The sequence below is a fragment of the Dermacentor albipictus genome, chromosome 1 (assembly GCF_038994185.2).
Source record: "Dermacentor albipictus isolate Rhodes 1998 colony chromosome 1, USDA_Dalb.pri_finalv2, whole genome shotgun sequence".
Lineage (NCBI taxonomy): Eukaryota > Metazoa > Arthropoda > Arachnida > Ixodida > Ixodidae > Dermacentor > Dermacentor albipictus.
In genome coordinates, this window is record NC_091821.1 from 517,175,348 (window position 1) to 517,199,781 (window position 24,434).

Genomic DNA, 24,434 nt, shown 5'->3' on the forward strand with positions numbered 1-24,434 from the left:
ACTAAAGAAAGACGGCAAATTGCGAGTCTGCATGGACCCAAGGGAAGAAGGAAGAAGAAGAAGTCGCCAGTGGGAGCGGAAGCTTCTCGGCTCCATCGATTTATGAGTGTTTCCGCCGTTTTTTTTGAGTCCTACACCCGAAAGCGGCATATCATCTGAAAGTTCAAGTCATCGCGAACCCAGGGATACCAACTTTTTGGGTGAGCGTGAACTTTGCGAGTTTTTACGGCACGATAATCGCACGAGTCCCGTGTGAGCGCGGCCAGGCCTAACGACGGTTGCGCCTGGCGCATCCTTCGTTGGACTTGGGGATTGAACGAACTACCACCGAGATGGAGATAGACGAGGCAGGAACTGGAGACACACCGGATAACGGGCCCAACGCAGGCACGTACCCAGGATTTTTTTTCGGGGGGGGCCCACCACCTCCATCATCATCATCATCATAAGCATCATCATCAGCGTCATCATCATCATCATCATCATCATCAGCCTGTTTTATGTCCACTGCAGGACGAAGACCTCTCCCTGCTATCTCCAATTACCCCTGTCCTGCGTCAACCGATTCCAACTAGCGCCCGCGAATTTCCTAATTTCATTCCTCCACCTTGTGTTCGTCGTCCTCGATTGCGTTTCCCTTCTCTTGGTACCCATTCCGTAACCCTAATGGTCCAACATTTATCTAACCAGCGCATTACATGACCTGCCCAGCTACATTTTTTCCTCTTGATGTCAATTAGAATATCGTCTATAGCCGTTCGATCTCTGATCCAAACCACTCTCTTTCTCTCTTAACGTTATGCCTAGCAATCTTCGTTCGATCGCTCTTTGCGTGGTCCTTAAGTTGCTCTCAAGTCTCTGCCCCATATGCACTGGCAAAATGCACTGGGAAATGCACTGGCAAATGCATTGGCACTGGACATATTGAACTGGCAAAATGCACTGATTGCACACCTTACTTTTCAATAATAATGGTAAGCTTCCAGTCAGGAGCTGGAAGTGTCTGCCGTATGCTTTCCAACCTATTTTTATTCTTCTGTGAATTTCCTTCTCATGATCAGGGTTCCCTCTGATTAATTGACCTAGGTAAACGTACTCCTTCACATTCTCTAGTGGCCGACTGGCCATCCTGATCTCTTGTTCCTTTGCCCGGCTATTTATCATTTACTTCATCTTCTGCATAATAATATTCAACCCCACTTTTACACTCTCTTTGTTAAGGTCTCCAATCATTTGTTGTAACTCGTCTGCATTGTTGTTGAATAGAACAATGTCATCGGCAAACCGAAGGTTGCTCAGATATTTGCCGTCGATCCTTACTCCTAAGCCTTCCCAGTTTAATAGCTTGAATTCTTCTAAGCACGCAGAAAATAGCTTTGGAAAAATTGACCCCTTTCTCTATAGGTATCTCCCTGCTTTTCTTGTGTAGAATTAAGGTAGCTGTAGAACCTCGCAGATATTCTAACGTGAAAGACGAGTCAGTAAGACGAGAAACTATTTACAGATTATATTTACAATAACGGTTGCAGCGCTGACCGGTTAGATTCACAGCGCAAGCCCAGTTCGTTCTTCCTTCTCTTTTCTGGAGTGATGGCGCCTACGCGCCTCGTTCAAACAAACAGATACCTCACGCATGTAGCAATATTTTCCTAGCTTTTTACTTAAGCGTTGTACTAATTGATTACGTAGTGCCTCTACGATTGCTGGTATCTCTACTGAATCAAATGCCTTTTCGTAATCTATATAACCACATAGAGAGGCTTATTGTACTCTGCAGATTTCGCGATAACCTGGTTGATGACATGGATGTGATCCATTGTAAAGTATCTCTTCCTGTAGCCAGCCTGTTCCCTTGGTTGACAAAATCCAGTGTTAACCTTATTCTATTGGAGATTATTTTGGTAAATATTTTATATAATACTGGGAGCAAGGGAATGGTCCCATAATTGTTCAATTCTTTAACGTCTCCTTTTTTCGTGGATTAGTATAATGTCTGCATTCTTCCAGTTTTCTGGGACCCTTGCAGTCGATAGACACTTCGTATAAAGAGCCGCCAGTTTTCCAAGCATTATGTCTCCTCCATCTTTGATTAAATCGACTGTTATTGAGGCTACACCTCGCAGACCGGACATGGATGAACAATTCTGGGCTGTCCAGCAGGCTCACGATGTGGCCGTGAGGCTTGGCCTTCCGGTCCCGACGTGGGAGCGGCCCGCTTAGTGATTAATTATCACTACTTGCAGGACCAAATAAAGTTTTCCTTCCTTCCTTCCTTCCTTCCTTCCACCTTATCCTGCCGCTCTTCATCGTTTCATGTGTTGCAGGGCCCTTCTGACCTCATCGCTAGTTATAGGAGAGTTTCTGTATCCTGTTCATTACAGTTTCTAAGTGAACTATCGTGACTCCTCTGGGTACTGTATACAGGTCAGCTTAGAATTTTTCCGCCGCTTTTACTATATCTTCGAGATTGCTGATGATATTATCCTTCTTATCTTTTAGTGCCAACGTCATGGTTTGTCCTATTCCAGGTTTCTTTTTTACTGATTTCAGGCTGCGTTCATTTTTTACGGCTTCTTCAGTCTTTCTCATGTTATAGTTTCGAATATCAGTTATTTTCGCCTTGTTGATCAGTTTTGACAGTTCCGCGAATTGCGTAACGCTGTGCGGCCGCCAGTCCCATACTACCGCGTAGAGCGCAGGACTCTGCGATTCTAGACGTACTGCGCTCACTGCGAACGGTTAGAAAAACACCCACATAAGCACAGCAGAGAAGTGGCTAAGTGAGGTCGTTCGGCCGATAACTGTAGAAGCGTATTCAAAACAAGTAATCGTTCTCCACTTCCGGCGGCCTTTTCTCTACTTCCTTTTTAAATAAAAAGATGTTGATCCATAAATATTCTCATAAACAACGGTTAACTTTTTTATTATTCGCTTTTGCTTGCAGTTTGGTTGTTGCCTTGGCTCTCCCTTAGTAGATAGCTTAATTTCTCAACTCCTTGCGATTTTTGTTTCTAGTTGCCAATTTTGCACGAAAAGTACTATACAGTCAGGGAAAAACAGACGAGGTAACTGGCGACAGTCATCTTGCTTATGGGTTTAAGGGTTATTGCAGGGTTTCATTATACACGCTCTTTCACATTATTTTATTTCCCACCTTATCTAACCCATATCACGTGTATATGGTTCCGGGCATCTGCCAGCGTCGGGGCGAGCCGTAACTCAAGGGAACAATGAAGCAAAGGGATAAGTTCAATGCAATTGACGTTTTCTCCGGCCGCAACTCGTTCCATGAGAGTACAGACCAGCTGAGTAACAGCCGCATCCCTCTCATGGTCCCAAGATCAGCCTAAACAAAGAAGGTTGAACTAACAAAAGCAACAGCTATGCGCGTGACGGTTGAATAGATGGTGAAAACTGAACGCATCTCGAGTTTATCGCGCGGGTGAGGAATCTACGAGAAAACTGTCCTGCACATTACAAGAGATGCCGATAACTACCATCATCTAAAAGGAGTGAAAAAGGCAGCATAATGCTGACCGATGAACAGCTGCGAAGCCTCAACATTGATCTGGCGGCGCTTTAGGAATGTGTGAGGAGTGGTGGCATGGGTGGGGAGGGGGGGGGGGTATGCCACTTGATTTCGGGGGGGGCCCGGGCCCCCCCGGGCCCCCCCCTGGGTACGTGCCTGGCCCAACGACACAAAACGCGTTTCCGCGGGAGAAGACGCTGAAGGCGTCGCGGACGGTTGGATCGAAGTTGTACACAGAAGGCGGCACCGCACGAACGCTACCCAGATGGCGGGAAAGGACGACACCCGCTCGCGAAGCCCGATGCCCCGAGGGGGCCGAAGCATAGTGAACAAAGTTCTCCGAGCAAGTAGGATACCCCGACTACCCAGGGATGATATCAAGATAATTGTTCGACCGAAAGACGGGCTGAATATAAGGAACACGTGCGGAACGAGTCTCGACGAGGCGATACGCAAAGAAGCGGTAGTGGGCGACGACGAGATGATAACGGTCTGTCCCAATCCCATGCAAAACATCGTGGTGATAAGCACACCGGACGAGACAACTGCGACGAAAATCGCTAAGATCAACGTTTTGACGATCAACGGAAAGAGGCACGAGACCAACGCGTATGTTTCGGCGCCCGAGCAAATGGCAAAAGGGATTATCCGCAACATTCCCCTGAAGTATACGCAAGACCAGCTCATGCATGCTCTGGTGAACTCGAGAAACCCCTCTTTAACATACGCCAAGCGGCTCGGCAGTACGACCACCGTGATACTGCTGTATGAGGGAAACAGAGTCCCCACATGGGCTTACTTCAATAACATCATGATAAGAGTATCATTGTATCGGAAACAGATTGACTTTTGTAAAGAGTGCGGCAGGCTCGGCCACCGACCTGACGTATGCCCTAGACCGGAGATCAAACTATGCCCGGCCTGCGGGTCGAAGAACCCGAGCATCGAACACGAGTGCACGCCCAAGTGCCGGATCTGCGGCGAGGCGCACCCCACGGCCGACCGAATGTGCAAGGCAAAATATAAGTTGCCACACATAGTGAAGGAGAGAAGGTGGCGGGCGAGAAGCAGAGAAGAAAGGGAACACACATTGGAAGAAGGAAAGGCCCCTCAGCGGACCATATCACATCGGGGTACAGTATGGCACAGGGAAAAGGCCGAAGTTGCTCGAGATCCGGATCCCTCTCGCCGATAAGAAGACGTACCCGAAGTCGTAACAGATCTAAGAACAGAAGTCGAAGCCGGAGTCGGAGCGGATGCCGAAACCGAAACCGCCCCATGCCAGACGGCGTGCGGGCCACACATGGCGAGATACAGACAGGGCCGCGCAAGGTCTCCTGGTGCGACATAGTCGCGGAAAGAAATACATACTCTGTAAAGAGCACCCCACTTTCTGGCAGCCCGAGGGAAGCCCCCGACTCCCTCCTGGTTTCGAGGATGGAGAAAATGGAGCGAGAGAATAGGGAACTTCGAGAAGAGCTGGGCAGGGCCAGAAAGCAGAACGAACAATCAGCGAGGAAAATCGACAAGCTACAACAGACGCTCAACGAAATCTTGAAGGGCATGAGAGAATCCCCTCATGAGAGGATCTCCTCCTTCACCTCCCGCGAGGCCGCCGAGCGAGGCGATGCGACCGCGACAGGAGGCGAAGTAGGCCAGATGGACATGTGTTGTGGCGAAGAAGAACTGCCAGCGGCGGCGGGCTCCAAGCGCAAGGGCACAAGCGATACGCCACCTACGGAAGACGCTTTGGACCACGCACAAGCACTGAAGAGACCCAGGTCAGGAGCCAGAAAGATAGACGCGATCGAAGAGCTGGTAAACAAACTGACGGACAAGACGGAGCGAATGTTTGACATACTCCTGACAAGGCTGAACGAATCCGACGCGGGACGGAACGCGCAGTACGCAGTGGTCAGCACCCAACTCGCGGCCATGAATAAGCGAATTGAAGATCTGGAACACGGGACGAAGCAGCTGAAGCAACAGCAACATCACCAACATCTGCCTGGAAGGGCCGGGGTACCATCGTCACAAGTGGTAAACGCACCGGCCATCCTCGCCAGCGACAACAACGCCAACATCACCCACACCGGGGCAGGAGGGACGCACGGACGATTGTGTCCCCCCAACACCTCTGCATAACAATCATGGCGGCGTCCCGCAAGTCCGACAACAGACGCATAGTCTGGCAGTGGAATTGCAGGGGCTTCAAAAACAAAAAAGCAACGATGGTACAATACATGAAAACGCTTGCCAATAACAAACTTCCTGTCGTGATTGCCTTGCAAGAACCTTTCGACCGGGCCCAGCTTCCGGGTTATGTTACATGCGGTCCCCCCTACGAATCCATGGGAAGGGACGTCAGGGTGTGCACCCTGGTTAAGCGCGGGACGGCCTTCATCGAACACGAACTCGTGCTCCACGAAGAGTCGGACATAGACCATGTACTGATCGAAGTCGTGCCGAGTATTGGATGTAGGAAAACCGGCCTTTTCGTGCTCAACGTATATAGCTCCCCCTCGCAAAGATACCGCACTCACACTTTCGACGCCCTCTTTCGCGAAGCGATGGCCAAGGCCGCCTCCAGTCCCTTGCTGATATGCGGAGACTTCAATGCGCCGCACACGCAATGGGGATACGGAGCCGACTCGCCGAAAGGGAAGAGGCTAGCCGGACTGATGGACGAACTCGGCCTGACTGTACTCAACGAACCTGCTTCGCACACCAGGATCGGACAGGGAGTGTGCCGCGACACGTCCCCAGACCTCTCCGTCTGGTCAGGCGCGGGCGTGGTCACTTGGTCGAACTCCTTCGAGGACCTGGGGAGTGACCACAGGATCCTGTGCGTGACCATGGGAGAGGATAAAAACGAGGAGGTCGTCTGCCGAAAGGCCAGAATCGTAGACTGGGACAGATTCCGGAAAAATAGAGAGCAAGACAAGAAGGAGGGCCCGATCGAAGACATCAGCGAATGGTGCAGAGTGCTACTCGCGGGCGTAGAGAAAGCCACCGATGAGATCGAATGGACGGACTGGCGACAAGAACCACCCAAAGAAGAGGCAGACAGATCCCGCGGAGCCGTGGGCGACGGCGCTCCCCAACCGTCCAGAGTGGACAGCCGGCTGGCACATCTTGTTGCGGCCAAGAAATACATGCAACGGAGAGCGAGTAGGCAAAAACTCAACAGGAAGATACGCAAGAAGATCGCCGAAATAAACCGGGAGATCCAGACGTATTGCACCCGCCTGTGCGAGCAAGAATGGCAAGAGCTGTGCGACACGATGAACGGGAACATGAGCGTTGGACGCACCTGGAAGATTCTCAGGCACCTGCTCGACCCGGCAAGCACCAGAACGGCGACCCGTACAGAGATGGCCAAGCTGCGACACAAGTACAAGGACGACCCAGAGGCCTTCGCGGAAGAGATCGTGCAGACGCACCTCGCACGCCCTAAAGGGCAGAGTCACCCAGAGTACTGCGGGGCTCCCAACGAGGAGCTGGACGCGGACTTTTCCGTGCAGGAAATTAGAACGGTCCTCCAGCTTCTGAAGACCAACTCGGCGCCCGGTCCTGACAGGATCACCAACAAGATCCTGATGAACCTGAATGACGACGCCATCGAGAAGCTCTGCGAGTACATCAACGCGTGCTGGAAGGAGGGCCGAATTCCGCAAGAGTGGAAGACCGCGGACGTTATACTAATACCAAAGCCGGGCAAACCGCTGGAGGTCCGAAACATGAGGCCGATCTCCCTCACGTCCTGTGTCGGGAAAGTGATGGAGCATGCCTGCCTTAATAGGGTGACGACGCTGCTCGAGAAACAGGATGCCTTCGGCACCCACATCATCGGTTTCCGGAAGGGCCTTTCAACACAGGACGCCATGCTGCAGATCAAGGAACAGGTCGTGAACGCTCCGAGCACGCACGTGCGCGCCCTACTCGGGCTAGACCTCAAGAGCGCCTTCGACACTGTGAAGCACATGGCCATACTGGACAAGATCAGCCGACTCGATCTCGGGGCGAGGTTCCACCGATATGTTAGCAGCTTCCTGAATGGGCGCGAGGCTACAGTCAAGATCGACGGGGCCCCACCACGAACGGTCCGAATGCGTGGTGCGGGAACGCCGCAGGGCTCCGTACTCTCCCCCATGCTTTTCAACCTCGTCATGATCGGCCTGCCGGAGCGTCTTGAGGCGATAGAGGGCATCAATCATACCATATACGCAGATGACGTGACGGTGTGGACCACGGAGAACACGAGCGTCGGCGAAATGCAAGACCGACTGCAGCGGGCCGTCCGGGAGGTGGAGCGGCACCTCGAAGACACGGGACTCGTCTGCTCACCCGACAAGTCGGAGATCCTGCTCCACAGGCCGCGCAAGAAAGGACCCCTTCCGCAGGCCGTGCTAGACGCTCGTCGTTTGGGCGTCCACGTCACGACGAGGGAGGGGACCCGAATACCGACGGTGTCCAAGTTGCGAGTGCTCGGCCTGTGGCTGGAAGAGAACGGTGCCAACCGCGAGCTGGTTGCCCGACTGCAGAAGAAAATGGCCGCCGCCACACACCTCGTGCGGCGGGTCGCGAACAAGAAAAAAGGGATGAGGGAACACAACGTTACGAGGCTGATACAGGCGTACGCGCTGAGCCACATAGCGTACGTCGCCGCATACGCCGACTGGAACAGGACCGAAACCGACAAGCTGAACGTGGCGATCCGCAGGGCGTTCAAGACCGCCCTGGGAGTACCCCAGTACACGCCAACCCACAGGCTCCTCGAGTTGGGCGTACACAACACGCTCGAGGAGATCGCCGAGGCGCAGAGAATCGCGCAGCTGGAGAGGCTGTCGAGCACCGTAACGGGAAGACGAATCCTGGACTTGCTCGGGATTCGATATCACGAGGCGCGTGGAGTGAAAGAAGCACTGCTACCGGAAGTCAGGGACGCCATACAGACGGAAAACATGCCGAAGAATATGCACCCGGTGCATGACGTGCAAATACGTATACGCAGGGCGGTAGTAATCCTCGAGAAGCACGGAAGACAAGAAGGCGTCCTCTTCGTCGATGCAGCGAGGTACCCGCGGCCAGTCGGTGACTCTGATGGCGACGAGGAACGTCGACCACCACCGCCGCTTCAAGGGAATGTGCGAGGCGAGCCGCAGTTACCAGCACCACCACCCCTACTCTTACTACGACAACAACGGCAGCAGCAACAAGGGCAACATCAACACGGCCGACCGACGGCGGCGGCGCCCGCCTTTTCCATGGCCGTCATAGATACAAAGGGAACGATCCGAGTCACGGCATCAGCGAGGCTGCCGTCGGCCGAAGCAGCTGAAGAGATGGCCATAGCCCTCGCGGTACTCCACGGAGGTGCGGAGGATAGCCTGATTATCAGCGACTCCAAATCAGCGATTCGGAATTACATCAAAGGTTGGGTGTCCGCGGATGTGGCGCGTATGCTCAACGCCCGGGCCGGGGACTTCGGATCCGGCACCATTACAAACAAGTCCCTCATGTGGTTCCCCGCGCACGTCGGGGAGCTTGGCAGTAACAGCAACTATGACACCAACATTGCTAACGGCCGAAGACGCCACGACACTCCACCCAACCACAACGAGCGCGCCCACCTCGTCGCGAGGCAGCTTACCCGCCGCGACGTGGTCACCCAGAGGGCAGCCGCTGCCGTTGTTGTGCGGGACCCCAGCGGAGGAGTGACGGCGACGGCGGCTGCCACCCCGTCTGGCGCGGCCGCTGTCGTTACCAATACAACACAAATCGCGGCGGACGGAGCTGGGGATCACGCGGACGCCGACTGCGATGTCAGGGAGTTTCCGGCAACGTACAGAGAGGTGATTGGTCACTATCGGAAAGAAAGAAGAAAATATCCACAACCCCACGGGCGTCTAGACAGGTCCCAGGCGGTCGACCTGAGACGGTTGCAGACGGGCACTTTCACCAACCCCTACCACCTGCACCGCCTATGGCCCGCGCTGCACCCGTCGCCCGGCTGCCCGTGGTGCGAGCACGAACGGGCTGATATGGCCCATGTGCTTTGGGAATGCCAACGCCACGTGGAACAAGGACAAAGAGGCAGGGGGAATACAACAGCGGAACCCTCTGAAGCGGAGCGCCTCGCTGAGAGATGGCAAGCCGCCCTCCTCAGCGAGGCACCCGAAGACCAGGAGTGGGCCGTCCAGCGGGCCAGGGCCGTTGCCGAGGATCTCGAAAGATCTTCCTCGGGCGATGGTCCACTGGCAGCCTAGCCCCCGGCACCAACATCAACAACTGCTGGACAAATAAAGTTTATTCCTATCCTATCCTATCCATGGACCCAAGACGCATCAACGAAAACATCAAGAGGGAGCACTACCAAATGCCGCGCAGAGAGAGAGAGAGAGAATAAACTTTATTCAAGAACCCCGGTCCGGGTTCGCCCGCTTTGTTCTAATTGTCTGCCAAGCCGAGCGTCGTGATGAGCTCGATCATGGCACGTACGTAGTCGGGGGAGGAGTCCGCCAGCCACTCCTCAAGCGTCGTAGGTCTACGGATGGGTGAGAGTTTGGCAAGGCTAGCCTGAATAGCGAGACGGCTCCCCGGACAATCCCACAGAATGTGAGCATTATCCGGGAAGCCGCCACATGCCATGCAAGCAGGTTTACCAGGCGAACCTTGTATGTATATTGACACGTGTACTTATCTTTATCGGGCGACCACGTTTCGCCGCTTAACAACTGTAATCGCACAGCGAGGGACGCGCCTGAAGGTATCCGATGTTTCTGGAAAGTTATCGATGCTTCTACCTGGCTGTCTGTTGTCGCCGAACCTTGTGTTATCTGATTTCATCCCGTAACGCGAATGGTGTAGAACTTTGTGGAAGGCACACGGGTCCGAACGATTAGTCTGGAACATTCGACGACTGCTCTATAAAAGCCGAAGCACTTGACCCGCTGATCAGATTTTCGACGATCGCCGACTGTGTTCGCCGCTATCGTTGTGCTTTAAGTGTAGCCTGTTTTGTGGGCACAGGTTCGCCCAATAAAAGCTAGTTTTGTCTTACACAGTACTGCTACTGTGTTCTTTCTTCACCGTCACTACCACGTGACATCTGGTGGAGGTGCTAGTGCGTTCATGTACCGAACGCCCCCGCAAAGCCGCGATCCAAGCCCGAAGCCCGAGGACAAACCGACACCGCCCAAGACCAGCGTGCTAGCCGCAGACTGCAAGGACTGCCCCCAGAGCACGGACTTCTGCCTGAGGAGACAAAGAAGATCGTGGTCAAGACAACCTCAATGGCTGCCCCAGCGTCTCCCGTTATCTTACAACAACCCCTGGACCCACCGACCTTCCATGGAGCAGCGACTGAAGACCCGGAATCCTGGCTGGAGACCTACGAGCGAATCGCGACATTCAACAACTGGGACTCCGACGACAAGCTGCGGCATGTCTACTTCGCCTTAGAAGACGCCGCCAGAACGTGGTTTGAGAACCGGGAGTCGACCTTAACGACATGGGACCTCTTCCGTAGCGGCTTCCTGCGCACCTTTACGAGCGTCGTGCGCAAGGAAAGGGCCGAAGCCATGCTGGACGCCCGAGTGCAGCTACCGAACGAGAACGTTGCTATCTTCACGGAAGAAATGAAACGTCTCTTCCGCCACGCCGACCCGGATATGCCCGAAGAGAAGAAAGTCCGCCTTCTCATGCGTGGTGTGAAGGAAGAACTTTTCGGCGCAATGGTGCGAAGCCCACCGAAGACCGTAGAAGAGTTCCTTCGCGAGGCAACCAGCATTGAGAAGACACTCGAAATGCGGAACCGGCAATTCAACCGCCGTACGAGCACTACCCACTACGCAGGAATTCAATCACTGGCCACAGACGATCTGCGCGAGACCATCAGGGCCATTGTGCGCGAAGAACTGCGCAAGGTCTTGCCTTCGTCGCAGCCTCAAGTGGCCTCGATCGCCGACATCGTGAAAGAAGAGGTGCACCGATCCCTTGGAGTTCCTGAGGTGGAACCAGAATCACCGCAGCCGGAGGCAATGACCTACGCCGCCGCCGTCGCCCGCCGTCAAGGCCCCCCTGCGCGACCGCGCCAGGGTCCTGCAACGCCGCAATTCCGTCGTCCGCCGCCGCCGCCGCAGCCAGCACGCCAATACGTGGCCCAGCGCACCTACGCGAGGAAGACGGACATTTGGCGTGCTCCTGACCACCGCCCGCTCTGCTACCACTGCGGAGAAGCGGGTCACGTCTACCGACGATGTCCGTACCGGGAGATGGGACTGCGAGGTTTCGCCGTCAACGCGCCGCGTCCACAGCTTGGAGAGCGCCCACGTGACATCGCCGATTACCTCGCCGCTACTCAGTGGAGCCCTCGACGGCCATCCCGTTCGCCGTCACCAGGACGCTACCTGTCGCCGCAGCGACGACCATACACCGGCCCAGCCCGGGGCCGCTCTACGAGCCCATATCCGGAAAACTAAAAGCAGCAACCGGTGGAGGTGCGGTTGCTGTTCGTCGAACTGACGAAGATCCTCCGCCGCCGACGAAGACGACAAAGAAACGATCTCGACGACCTAATGATGACACGCCGCCGACCCGACGAAGTCAGGAAGCCAAGACTACACCGACGAAAGACGGCTTGACGACGCGACGTTCCAGCTTCAGTTCAACACGACGCAGCCGTGGTCCGACGCCAAGACCCAACTGCAACGCCAGACAAAGAACCACCGACCTCGATGTACTTCTAGACGGCCACGCAGTCACTGCCTTAGTCGACACAGGGACCGATTACTCCGTAATGAGTGGACACATTGCCGCCCAGTTGAAGAAGGTTAAGACTGCATGGGAGGGCCCCCAAATTCGGACCGCTGGAGGACACCTCATTACGCCGACTGGAATCTGCACGGCAAGAATAACCGTTCATGCCCGGACTTACCCTGCCACCTTCGTTATCCTCCAACAGTGTTCGCGAGACGTCATTCTCGGTATGGACTTCCTGAACCAACACGGCGCAGTCATCGACCTGAAGTCGAAGTCAATAACACTGTCGGAAGATAAAGCGATACCGCCGGAGAGCCCTCATAGTCACCACGCCTTGAGTGTGCTCGAAGACCAAGTGAGCATCCCGCCCCGCTCCAGCATTGTTATTTCGGTCGGCACCGAAATACCCGCTGACGTAGAAGGTGTCATCGAAGGCAACCAACGTCTCCTGCTAGACCGTGAAATTTGCGTCGCAAGAGGGATCGCTCGACTGCATGGAGGGAAAACTGAAGTGTTGCTGACAAACTTCAGCCAGGAGTTCAAGCACATCAACAAGGGCACGACGATCGCGTACATCGAGGAAATTGTGGAAACCGGTAATGCGTTTGTCCTCTCGGATTCCGCCGCATCTACCCCGACGACCATGGTTCCCGAACCAGACTACGACATTAATCCCAGTCTCCCAGTGATTAAGCAACAGCAGCTCAGAAGTCTGCTCCGACGATACAAAGGCTGCTTTTCGACGACATCGAGGATTCGACAAACACCAGTCGCCAAGCATCGCATAATCACCGAGGAGTACGCTCGACCACTCCGCCAAAGCCCTTACCGAGTTTCGCCGCGAGAACGCGAAGCTATAAGAGAACAAGTCGACGAAATGCTGCGCGACGACATCATCCAGCCGTCGAAGAGCCCGTGGGCATCCCCTGTTGTCTTGGTGAAGAAAAAGGACGGAACCCTACGTTTCTGCGTCGAATATCGTCGTCTGAACAAGATCACGAAGAAGGACGTATCCCCCCTTCCACGGATAGACGACGCATTGGATCGGCTCAGCAACGCTAAGTACTTCTCCTCGATGGACCTCAAGTCTGGCTATTGGCAAATAGAAGTCGACGAAAGAGATCGCGAAAAGACCGCCTTCATCACCCCAGACGGCCTCTACGAGTTCAAGGTTATGCCATTTGGACTGTGCTCGGCGCCTGCAATGTTCCAGCGCGTGATGGACACGGTTTTAGCGGGATTGAAATGGCAGACCTGTCTCGTTTACTTGGATGACGTCGTTGTATTCGCCGGAAATTTCGACGATCACCTTAGGCGGCTTGCCACAGTACTAGAGGCCATCAAGTCATCAGGGCTCACTCTGAAGCCAGAAAAATGCCGCTTCGCTTACGACGAGCTTCTGTTCCTGGGCCACGTCATCAGTAAATCCGGAGTACGCCCCGACCCGCAGAAAACAGCTGCCATCGCAAAGTTCCCGCAGCCCACCGACAAGAAGGCAGTGCGTAGATTCCTTGGCATGTGTGCCTACTACAGGCGCTTTGTCAAGGACTTTTCACGCATCGCCGAGCCGTTGACACGTCTAACTAAATGTGATGTTGAGTTCAAGTGGGAAACGCCGCAGGCCGACGCATTTGAAGAACTCAAACGACGCATGCAGTCGCCGCCGGTACTTGCGCACTTCGACGAGTACGCCGATACAGAAATCCATACTGACGCCAGTAGCCTAGGCCTCGGTGCCGTTCTAGTCCAGAGGAAAAACGGAGTCGAACAGGTGATATCTTACGCTAGCCGGTCGCTGTCAAAAGCGGAAAGCAACTATTCTACGACCGAAAAGGAATGCCTCGCCATCGTTTGGGCTACAGCTAAATTTCGCCCTTATCTTTATGGCAGGCCATTCAAAGTCGTCAGTGACCATCACGCTTTGTGTTGGCTAGCGAGTATAAAGGATCCTTCAGGACGACTGGCGCGGTGGAGCCTCAGACTACAAGAATACGACATCACTGTAACCTACAAGTCCGGACGAAAACACTCCGATGCCGATTGCCTATCACGTGCCCCCATTGACCCGCCGCCGCAAGATGACGAAGATGACGACGCCTTCCTTGGCATGATAAGCGCAGAAGACTTCGCTGAGCAGCAACGGGCAGACCCGGAGCTAAAAGGCCTGGTGGAATATTTGCAAGGGCACACCGACGTTGTCCCCAGGGCATTTAAGCGCGGACTATCTTCCTTCACGCTTCAAAACAATCTCCTCGTGAAGAAGAACTTTTCACCAGTCCGCGCCAACTACCTTCTTGTTGTCCCGTCAGGACTTCGTCCAGAAGTATTGCACGCCCTACATGACGATCCGACCGCTGGACACCTCGGTTTTTCCCGGACACTCTCGAGGATACAACAAAAGTATTATTGGCCGCGCCTGACCGCCGACGTCGCCCATTATGTCAGAACATGCCGAGACTGTCAGCGACGTAAGACACCGCCGACAAGGCCAGCCGGATTACTACAGCCAATCGAGCCTCCTTGCCGACCATTCCAGCAGATCGGGATGGACTTGCTGGGGCCCTTTCCGACGTCAACAACCGGAAATAAGTGGATCGTCGTGGCGACAGACTACCTCACCCGCTTCGCTGAAACTAAAGCACTGCCGAAAGGTAGCGCAGCCGAAGTGGCGAAATTTTTTGTCGAAAACATCCTGCTTCGACATGGCGCCCCAGAAGTCCTCATCACCGACAGAGGAACGGCCTTTACAGCGGAGCTCACCCAAGCCATTCTGAAATACAGTCAGACAAGGCACAGGAGGACCACGGCCTACCACCCGCAGACGAATGGCCTTACGGAGCGGCTGAATAAGACCCTCGCCGACATGCTAGCGATGTACGTCGACGTCGAACACAAGACCTGGGATGCCGTCCTGCCGTACGTAACATTTGCTTACAACACGGCGGTGCAAGAAACAACACAGATCACGCCGTTTAAGCTGGTTTACGGCAGGAACCCGACGACGACGCTCGACGCCATGCTGCCCCACGTCACTGACGAAGAGAATGTTGACGTCGCTAGCTATCTCCAGCGCGCCGAAGAAGCCCGACAGCTCGCCCGCCTACGGATCAAGAACCAACAGAGGACCGACAGCCGACGCTACAACCTCCGACGACGCTTTGTTGAGTACCAGCCCGGCGACCGTGTTTGGGTTTGGACACCGATACGCCGACGAGGACTCAGTGAGAAACTACTCCGACGCTATTTCGGACCCTACAAGGTCATCCGACGTATTGGCGCTCTGGACTATGAGGTCGTGCCAGACGGCATTTCGCATTCACAGCGGCGCCGCGCACGATCTGAAGTGGTCCACGTGGTGCGCCTTAAACCCTTTTACGGACGCTGACGAAATTCCTTATTTTTTTGTTGTTTTCTTTGCTACGGGTGTTTTTATTTCGCTTGTATGTAGCATCGGGTCGATGCTTTTTAAGAGGGGGGTATTGACACGTGTACTTATCTTTATCGGGCGACCACGTTTCGCCGCTTAACAACTGTAATCGCACAGCGAGGGACGCGCCTGAAGGTATCCGATGTTTCTGGAAAGTTATCGATGCTTCTACCTGGCTGTCTGTTGTCGCCGAACCTTGTGTTATCTGATTTCATCCCGTAACGCGAATGGTGTAGAACTTTGTGGAAGGCACACGGGTCCGAACGATTAGTCTGGAACATTCGACGACTGCTCTATAAAAGCCGAAGCACTTGACCCGCTGATCAGATTTTCGACGATCGCCGACTGTGTTCGCCGCTATCGTTGTGCTTTAAGTGTAGCCTGTTTTGTGGGCACAGGTTCGCCCAATAAAAGCTAGTTTTGTCTTACACAGTACTGCTACTGTGTTCTTTCTTCACCGTCACTACCACGTGACAATATATAGTGTTGGAAGTGTGGGGACAAGAGAGAGTGCGTCTGTGCACGCCTCCATAGTACCGCCTCTCTTCGATTCATGTGTGTATCCGCTTGTGGATACTTCATGGAGTTGTTTAGTAAATCATCAAGTTTTTCGCGCCTTTCCGCCCGCGCGAAGGCATATTGCTCATTCAGACTCAGTGGGTCCGGCCACCACAGAGGAGGGCCCGGGAGATTTGCGCGGGATGTGGCATGAGCCACTTCGTTCCCTCTGATCCCTGTGTGACTCGGAATCCACTGAATCCGCACTCTAATGTTAGGGTGTGCGTTGAGGTGCGTTGTTAATGCTGAGTGTAGTGCCGCGGAAACGTTTCTGGCGGCGAGTGCCCTGCATGCAGCCTGGCTATCTGTTCGAATGAGCAGATTTCGTTCGTGTGGATTTGGCATGGTCGCGGCTTCCACGATAGCTGTAAGTTCCGCTTGATGTTGTGACGTAATATTGCAGTGTAGGCCCCATGATAAAGGTGTAGAGTCGGTTGCCACCCCTGTGCAGAAGCCTCGATTATTTGGAGAGGCGTCCGTGTATAGGATCCAGTCGTCGGTGTCGTCCTTGAGGTGTAGTGCTCGACTTTGTCGTCTTTCTGGTTGTGTGTCTGCCCCCATATTTCGAGGTATTGGGTCGACGGTAATATGGTCTAGCGTGTCCCACGGGGGATATTGTTGTTCCCTGTCTGGGCATTGTGGGACATCGTAGCCTAGATCACGCATAAATGCCCGTCCCTGTCTAGATAGCTTCAGGCGACTAAATTGTGCCTCTTGGTGGAGTTGTTTCAGCTCATCCAGTTTAGGCAGCACTGCCGTCTCATCAACTCGGTTGGATGGCGAATATGCAGGGGTGCCTAGAATAACTCTCGTTATCTGCCGGAGCATGGTTTCAAGTTTGTTTTGTTGTGTTTTGGTGACTTGTAAGTATGAGTATTGGTACATTATCCGAGGTATAGCCAGGACCATGGTGAGTCTTCTAAGCTGGTGCTCTTTGATACCTCTCACCCTTTGTGTTGTTCTTGTAAGTAGCCTCTTGACTTCATGGAGCTGCCGAATTGTTTGCCGCACCCAAACGTCGGCCTTACCATTGTCCTGCAGCCAAAAGCCCAGGACCTTGATATACGTTTTTCTCGGGACAATATCTTGGTTCACTTGTAGTGTTATTAGTTTTCGTTCCTCTTCTGCCTGCGGTTCTCTTTGGTTGGTTACCACTATGTGCTCGCACTTTGCACTGGAAAGGGCGAGGCCCCTTTCTTGAAGGTATAGCGCCGTGACATTAATACCTGTTTGCAGTGTCTCTTGAATTTCAGCTGGAGATCCTCTGCTGGCCCAGAGCGTAATGTCGTCCGCATAAATTGTAAAGTGAAGGTCTTCTACACGCCTCAAGAGAGTTGGCAGCTTGCTTAATGCTAGCGAGAATAGTGTGGGTGAAAGAATCGACCCTTGGGGTACACCTCTTGTCAGGTACCTTTTTTCGGACTCTTCTTCGTTTACCTTCACGGTAACTGTGCGGTTTGTAAGAAACCCTTTTACGTAGTTGTAAAGCTTTTGACCTGGTTGTATGGTTTGCAGTCCTTCGAGTACCGCTTCATGGGTAACGTTATCAAATGCTCCTTTGATATCCAACCCCACTACGGCTCTGAGTTGGCTGCTGCTCTGTGCTCTGTATATTTCTTGTATGGCAAGCATCGCATCCTGTGTGCACATGTACTTTCGAAAACCAATGACTCGAGGATCGATAGCAGTGCAATTTTCCTGCTGCCATAGGAGTCGTGTTAGGGCCATTCGTTCCATAATCTTTCCCGGGCATGATGTTAAAGAAATGGGGCGCAGGTGGCTGATGGCGCTTGGGGTCTTATTGTGCTTTGGTATTGGGATCACAGTAGCCATTTTCCAGGTCTCCGGTATGTCACCGCTTTCCCAAGCTTGGTTTATGATAGCCAGAAGCTGTTCCAGTTGTGTGTCTGGCATATTGCGTAGCATCTTGTTTGTGATGCCATCCGCTCCAGGTGTCGTGTGTCTTTTACTTGCATTGATGGCTGCTTTAAGCTCCCCAATTGTAAATGGCTGGTCTGCAGGTACCTCGCCGCAATCTTGTGTGGATGGTAGTTGTCGCTGATCTTTCTGTAAGGTGGCCGAAGGGAAGAAATGGTTGGCTATTTGTTCTGCGAGATCGCGCGCTCCGATTTCCTCCCTTAGTTGGATTGCCTCCAGGTGGTTCTTTCTCCTGGGTTGCCCAAGAAGCACCCGAAAGAGCGACCAGGCTCGGCTTGTGTGCATGTTGTTTCCGGCTTGCTCGCATATCTGCATCCAGTTGTCAGTTACTAGTTTGTCAGCGTATTCTTGCGCCTCCTTGGTGATGATATCTATACGGCATTTTAAGCGCTTGTTCAGCTTGTTCTTTCGCCATTTTCTAAGTAGCTTGTGCCTATTGTCCCATAGATTGAGTAAGTGTCTGTCTATTTGCGGGTGGTCTTCAGTTCTTTGTACTGTCTTGGTTGTGCCCTTGTGCACGGTGCGTAGTGTTTTCGCCCATTCTTCCGGGTTATCAGAACGCGCTCCTTGGAGAAGACTCCTGAAAGCATCCCAGTCTGTGATATTTGTGGCTGTAGTGCGATTTCCTTTAGTCGTGCATTGCTTCTGTGGTACGGGAATGATTATTTCTATGATGCTGTGATCACTACCCAACGTTTCCCCGGTGTTTTTCCACTCCACTTCCTTAGCTGTCCGGCCCCAGGTCAGGTCTGGGTTTGTGTCTCTTTCCACTGAATTTCCCATACGAGTGGGAGTTTCTATGTCATTCAGAAGCGATAGGTGGGCATCACTTACATTTCGTAGGAGCTGCCTTCCATTTGGCGTACTATGATTGTAGCCCCACGCCTCATGGTGGCTGTTAAAGTCGCCTACCCATAGCAAGTCCTTCTTGCCATGCTCTTTGAGCAAGCTCGTCCATGCTTTGCGATAAGCCCCTCCTTTAGGAGTACGGTAGGTGTTAATAATGGTTAAGTCGTATCGTTTGAAGAAGCGGCATTTAACCAATACGCTTTCCTCTGCCCCGTTGTTCATATGACTGAGGTCCTCGTGTAAGGCCGTATGTTGATTCGCCACCAGTGTAACCGTCATTGTAGGATAACTAATCGGATCATCATTGGTTCGCCTTCGGGACCGGTGTGTAATACTTGGATTGTGGTAGGCCGTGTAACCCGGTAGGGAGATCGGTGCATTGGTCTCCTGAAGAGTTATTACGTCCGGCTTATGCGCAGTGTGTGTGAGGTATTGTATTAGAGAGTTTTTTTTACGGCGTATTCCTCTACAATTCCATTGCCATACAGTAACAGCCATTTCGTGTAGTGAGTTACGTTTGCTGTCATTAATCGCCATAATTGCTAGAATGACCTTGTTTATAGGGGTGCGCTTCCTCCCTGGCGGGAAGTCGTTTTCTAAAGGTTCGTTGTAAAGTTTCCACGCTTTGCGTTAGCGCGGCAAGTTGTTGTGTAATAGCAACGAGTTGTTTTTGCATTTCCGCTACTATTCTGTCGCGTTCTGCATCTTCTTTTTTGAAATCTACTTGTTCTTTTCGAATTTCTGCTATCTCATTGAGAATGTAGGCAAGCGTGCTGTCATTGGTTGTTTCGTGGGTTGCGTTTCGCTGTGTTCCTGTAGGCAGCTTTCCTGACCATGATTCTTGTCTTGCATGTGACTGAGTGGGGTTGTGGGGAGGATTAGTTTTGTTTTTGTCGTCAGTACGGCTCTGAGGAGTGGGAGCTGGCGGACTTACCTCTGCCCGTGACCTCCATGCTCCTTTGACTTCTGCACTGCCTTGTTGAGGTTTCTTGTTTGCCTTGTTCTTGGCGTTGTTCGTTGCTGGTGTAGTGCCCTTGTGTGGTTGTCGCCTACTGAGGTCAGGTAGGCTGCCGTAGTTTTCGGAACGCCTCAGGACGTTCTCAGGTGATGGTTCTCTTAGGCAGTCGGAGCGATTCTGTGTCTTCAGCGGTGGGTAGTTGGTGTCGTTTTTAGGTGGTGGCTTATTGCGGTATGCTTGCGGGTGTCGATTGCTCGTGTTTTCTTTCCTTGATGTGTGTTGCTTGCGTTTTTCGGCCGCCAATCGGGCCATGCGGTCTGCTTGTTGTTTCTTTGGACAATCGGGATCTCTTGCCCCATGAGGCCCGCCACAGTTCACGCACTTCATTTCGCACTCGTGCAGTGTTCTGTCCGGTCTTTGGTCCGGTGGGAATTGAAGCCCGCATTGTTCACACCGCACAAAATTCCGCGCGTTGGGGCAGACGTCGGCTCGATGCCCAATGGTGAAGCATGTTGTACACTGGACCGCCTTGGGACGGAATGGTTGTATTTTGGTGACTGATCTTCCAAGAAGGGCTCTCTTGGGTAGCTCTGGTCCCTTGACAGTGATGAGTATAGCTGTTGATCGGCCCAGTCTTCTCGCTGCTAGAAGTTCCCGATCTTCAAGAGTTATGACTTTTGTCAGTTCGTCGTCCGGGACGTCAAGTGGGAGCCCTTTAACTACACCCCTTGCGTTGTCCGGCTCATGCGCCACGTATGCTGTTATTTCGTGTTGTTCCCCTCCGAACTTCAACGTCTTGAGTGCGGCGAGCTTCTGCGTCGCAGATTCCCGCCGGCTTTCCGCAACTACAAGGTTCTGCAGCTGTCTAACTTGGGTAGTGACGTCCCGAGATTCGGTTGTGGTAAGTCCAGCTGCTGCCGTGATGGCAGCGCTCACATGGTAGGGCATGGCTTCTCTTAAGTTGATTTTAGTCCCCAGCCGCAGAATGACGATCTTGGGCTTGGCGTGGCGTATCACGGTTGGAATAGTAATGAATTCTTCCTCACCGTTTTGATCGTGTGGTTCCATGGCTGCCTCGTCGTCCATGACGCTTCAGGCGTCGACGTGCCTAGCCGCCGGCGAGGCTCCGGCGGTTAGGGTTAGCGACTCCTTTACACGTCGCCTTCGGAGGAGCAGCCGTAGAGCTTCGAAAAACCATTCAACTCACCCCAAATTGCGTCCTGAGGTGCCGGTCCACTACGCGTTGCTTTGTGCCGAAAATGGCACCAATGCTGTTGATATTTCTGGTGTTTCAGGTGATTTCAACGGAGCCGTTCCGTCGCGCGTCTTATCGCCTCGAGCCGGCGTTCACTCTCCTCCGCGCAGAGAGGATATTGAGGCAGACTTAGCAGGCGCGAAGTTTTTTTCGCGTCTCGACGCAAATGCGGGATTTCATCAAATCGCATTAGACGAACAGTCATCGAAGATATGCACATTCGCGACTCCCTTCGGCCGCTATCGCTTTCTTCGGCTACCGTTCGGTATAGCTTCGGCTAGCGAAGTGTTTCAAAAAGCCCTTAACGAGGTTTTTGATGGCCTGCCAGGTGTACGCGTGTACGTAGACGATGTGCTAATCTGGGGAGGGACCAGGGCTGAACACGATGAGAGGCTGCGCAGAGTATTAGAAGCAGCTGAAAAGGCAGGTCTTACCTTCAATGCATCCAAGTGTCGCTTTGGCCTGCAAGAAGTACTCTTCCTGGGTGACATCATTAGCGACAAGGGCATTAGGCCAAATCCAGATCTCGTTGACGGTCTTTTAAAAATGCCAAAACCTCAGGACAAATTGGCGGTACAAAGACTGCTGGGAGTCGTTAACTACTTCAGCAAGTACCTACCGTCACTCTCGCAGCGCACGTCTACTTTACGATCCCTCGTCAAACAAGGTGTCATCTTTGATTGGACACCAACCCACGAAAAGGAATGGCAGACTATATGTCGGGACTTAAGCAATGCACCATTGCTTGCTATATTTGATCCGAGTCTGGAGACAAAAGTTACTGCAGATGCCTCTCAGAGTGGTGTTGGTGCGGCGCTTCTGCAACGTCATGGGGACTGCTGGCAGCCGGTCGCCTACGCGTCAAGAGCTTTGACAGAATCGGAGCAAAGATATTCGCAGATTGAAAAAGAGGCGTTGGCTTTAGCTTTCGGTTGCGAAAAGTTCAATCCTTTCCTTTATGGCCGGCCCCTCATCCTCGAGAGCGACCACAGTCCACTGATAAACATATCAAAGAAAGGCATAAGTGATATGCCACCCAGAGTGCAACGATTTTTCTTGAGATTGATGAAATATGACTACACGCTAACATATATTCCTGGCAAACAAATGGCCCTTGCTGATATGCTGTCCCGATCACTTGTTCCAGGACTCAAGGCAGCTCCAGACACGAGTGACGTCGAGATCCATGCCGTCACGGTCGTATCAGCACTCGTAAGTGAAACGACAGCTAGGAAACTTGCACAGGAAACGGCTCTCGATCCACATCTTGGCACTGTGTTAAGAAAGCTTGCGAAGGGACAACCTGTCGACGGCCCCCTGAAACCTGTGGCCGCAGAGCTATCCGTAGTAAATGGCATATTATTGAGAGGAACGAAAGTAGTCATACCGACAAGCATGCGCGGCGACATATTGAAACGGATCCACGCAGGCCACCTGGGCCAGGTTAAGTGCAAAGCTAGAGCAAGGCAAATGGTCTATTGGCCGAACATAAACTCTGACATTCAGTCCCTGATTGAAAGATGTCCAACCTGCAAGACATTTGCTTATAAGCAGCCATCGGAGCCTTTAATCATGCAACCTACGCCTACGCAGCCATGGTACCGTATCGGCGTCGATCTTTTTCAGTAGTCGGGAAGGGATTATTTGTGTGCATACGACTCGATGTCCAATTTCCCTGAGGTAGCGCTACTGCCCGAGACAACAGCCAGTGCCGTTATCGATAGGCTGAGTGAAATATTTTCAAGGTACGGCATCCCAGTCCAGGTTTGTACAGACAACGGCCCACAGTTTAGCAGCCAAGAGTTTATTATTTTTTGCAAAGCGTTAAGACTTCAAACATGTGACATCAAGCCCGCAGTATCCTCAATCAAACGGGCTCGCTGAGAAGGGTGTACAGGTGGTGAAACGTATTCTAAAGAAAACAAAAGCTGCAGGAGAGTGTTTTTGGTTGGGCTTGTTAAATTACAGGGCGAGTCCTGTTGAAGATGGCCGGTCTCCTGTGGAACTGCTGCAAGGAAGGCGGCTACGCACACCATTGCCGGAATTCAATCCGATGTCGGCGACTGTCGTCAAGAAACACCGGCAGAGAAGTCATCATAGGCGCACCTTACCAGACCTCAGTAACAATGACGCGGTACGCTTGAATGGAACATCGTGGGCCAGGAAAGCCAAGGTGGTCGGGTCGGCCGGCCCACGATCCTTCTATGTGCGCACAGAGAACAATACTGTGCTGAGACGCAACCGTCGGCATCTTCTGGCGACGAAGGAATCGTATGAGGTTGGCTCAACAAACGACGAAGATATGACCGACAACCAGACCCCATTTCAAGGTGTGGCGTCAACTACTACTGCAGCCTCGCCCGTGGTAGCTCAACAGCCGTCGCCTCAGCCATTGCGACGCAGTCAACGACAGACGCGGCAGCCAGAGCGTCTGGGTTATGACCAGCAGTTCCAGCAGACGAGCCAGCGGTATTAATTATTACTGTTTGGAAAGAGGATGTATCATATCTGATGAAAGCGCATGTGCTATCTACATGCACGATTGCCACGTGCATATACCCGCCCCTCACTATTACTAACCCTTTCCCGCTTCGTCTATAAATAACGATGCAGAATAAAGGCGGAATAAATAAATGGTGATTTTGCTTCTTGACAACCCAGCTGTCCAGTCTGTTCGTTGCACACGAGAACGAAACACTTTTGCAGCTACGCAGTACTGTCTATTTTATCACACCTTTAGTGGCTTTTTGATGACCGATGCCGGAATTCTACGGCAGGCATCCGTTATCCTTACCTTGAATTAATCTGATGTCCGTCTAATCTGACGTCCGGCACAATCTTTCACATAACCCCAAAGAAAGAAACTGAACGGAGAGAGGTCAGGTGACCTAGCCAGCCAATTTACAGGCTCGTGCCTTCCACTCTATTGCGCATGAAAAGTAGCACCCACCCAGTTTCGTGCTCGGCTGCTGCTGCATGAAGGTGGCCCATCTTGCTGATACAGCAGAAGTGGAAGATGTGACAGCGGGACTTTGCTGAGAAACTCATCCACCACTCCTTCAAGGATTTCGTTCACATAACGCTATCCAGTCAGTGCGTGATTGAAAATGGTACTCATTATTGCACTGGCGTAAATTCCAAACCACATATTGAGCGA

At 52.7% G+C, this 24,434-nt stretch overlaps 1 long non-coding RNA gene across 1 annotated transcript; it reads left to right on the top strand.

Moving 5' to 3' along the window:
- The first annotated feature begins 63 nt into the window (after nt 1–63).
- LOC135912452 (uncharacterized) lies at nt 64–23,906 on the top strand. Its single transcript, XR_010567675.1, has 3 exons — nt 64–200; nt 22,425–22,489; nt 23,246–23,906. It is a non-coding gene; the product is annotated as an uncharacterized lncRNA (long non-coding RNA).
- Nucleotides 23,907–24,434: the final 528 nt, after the last annotated feature.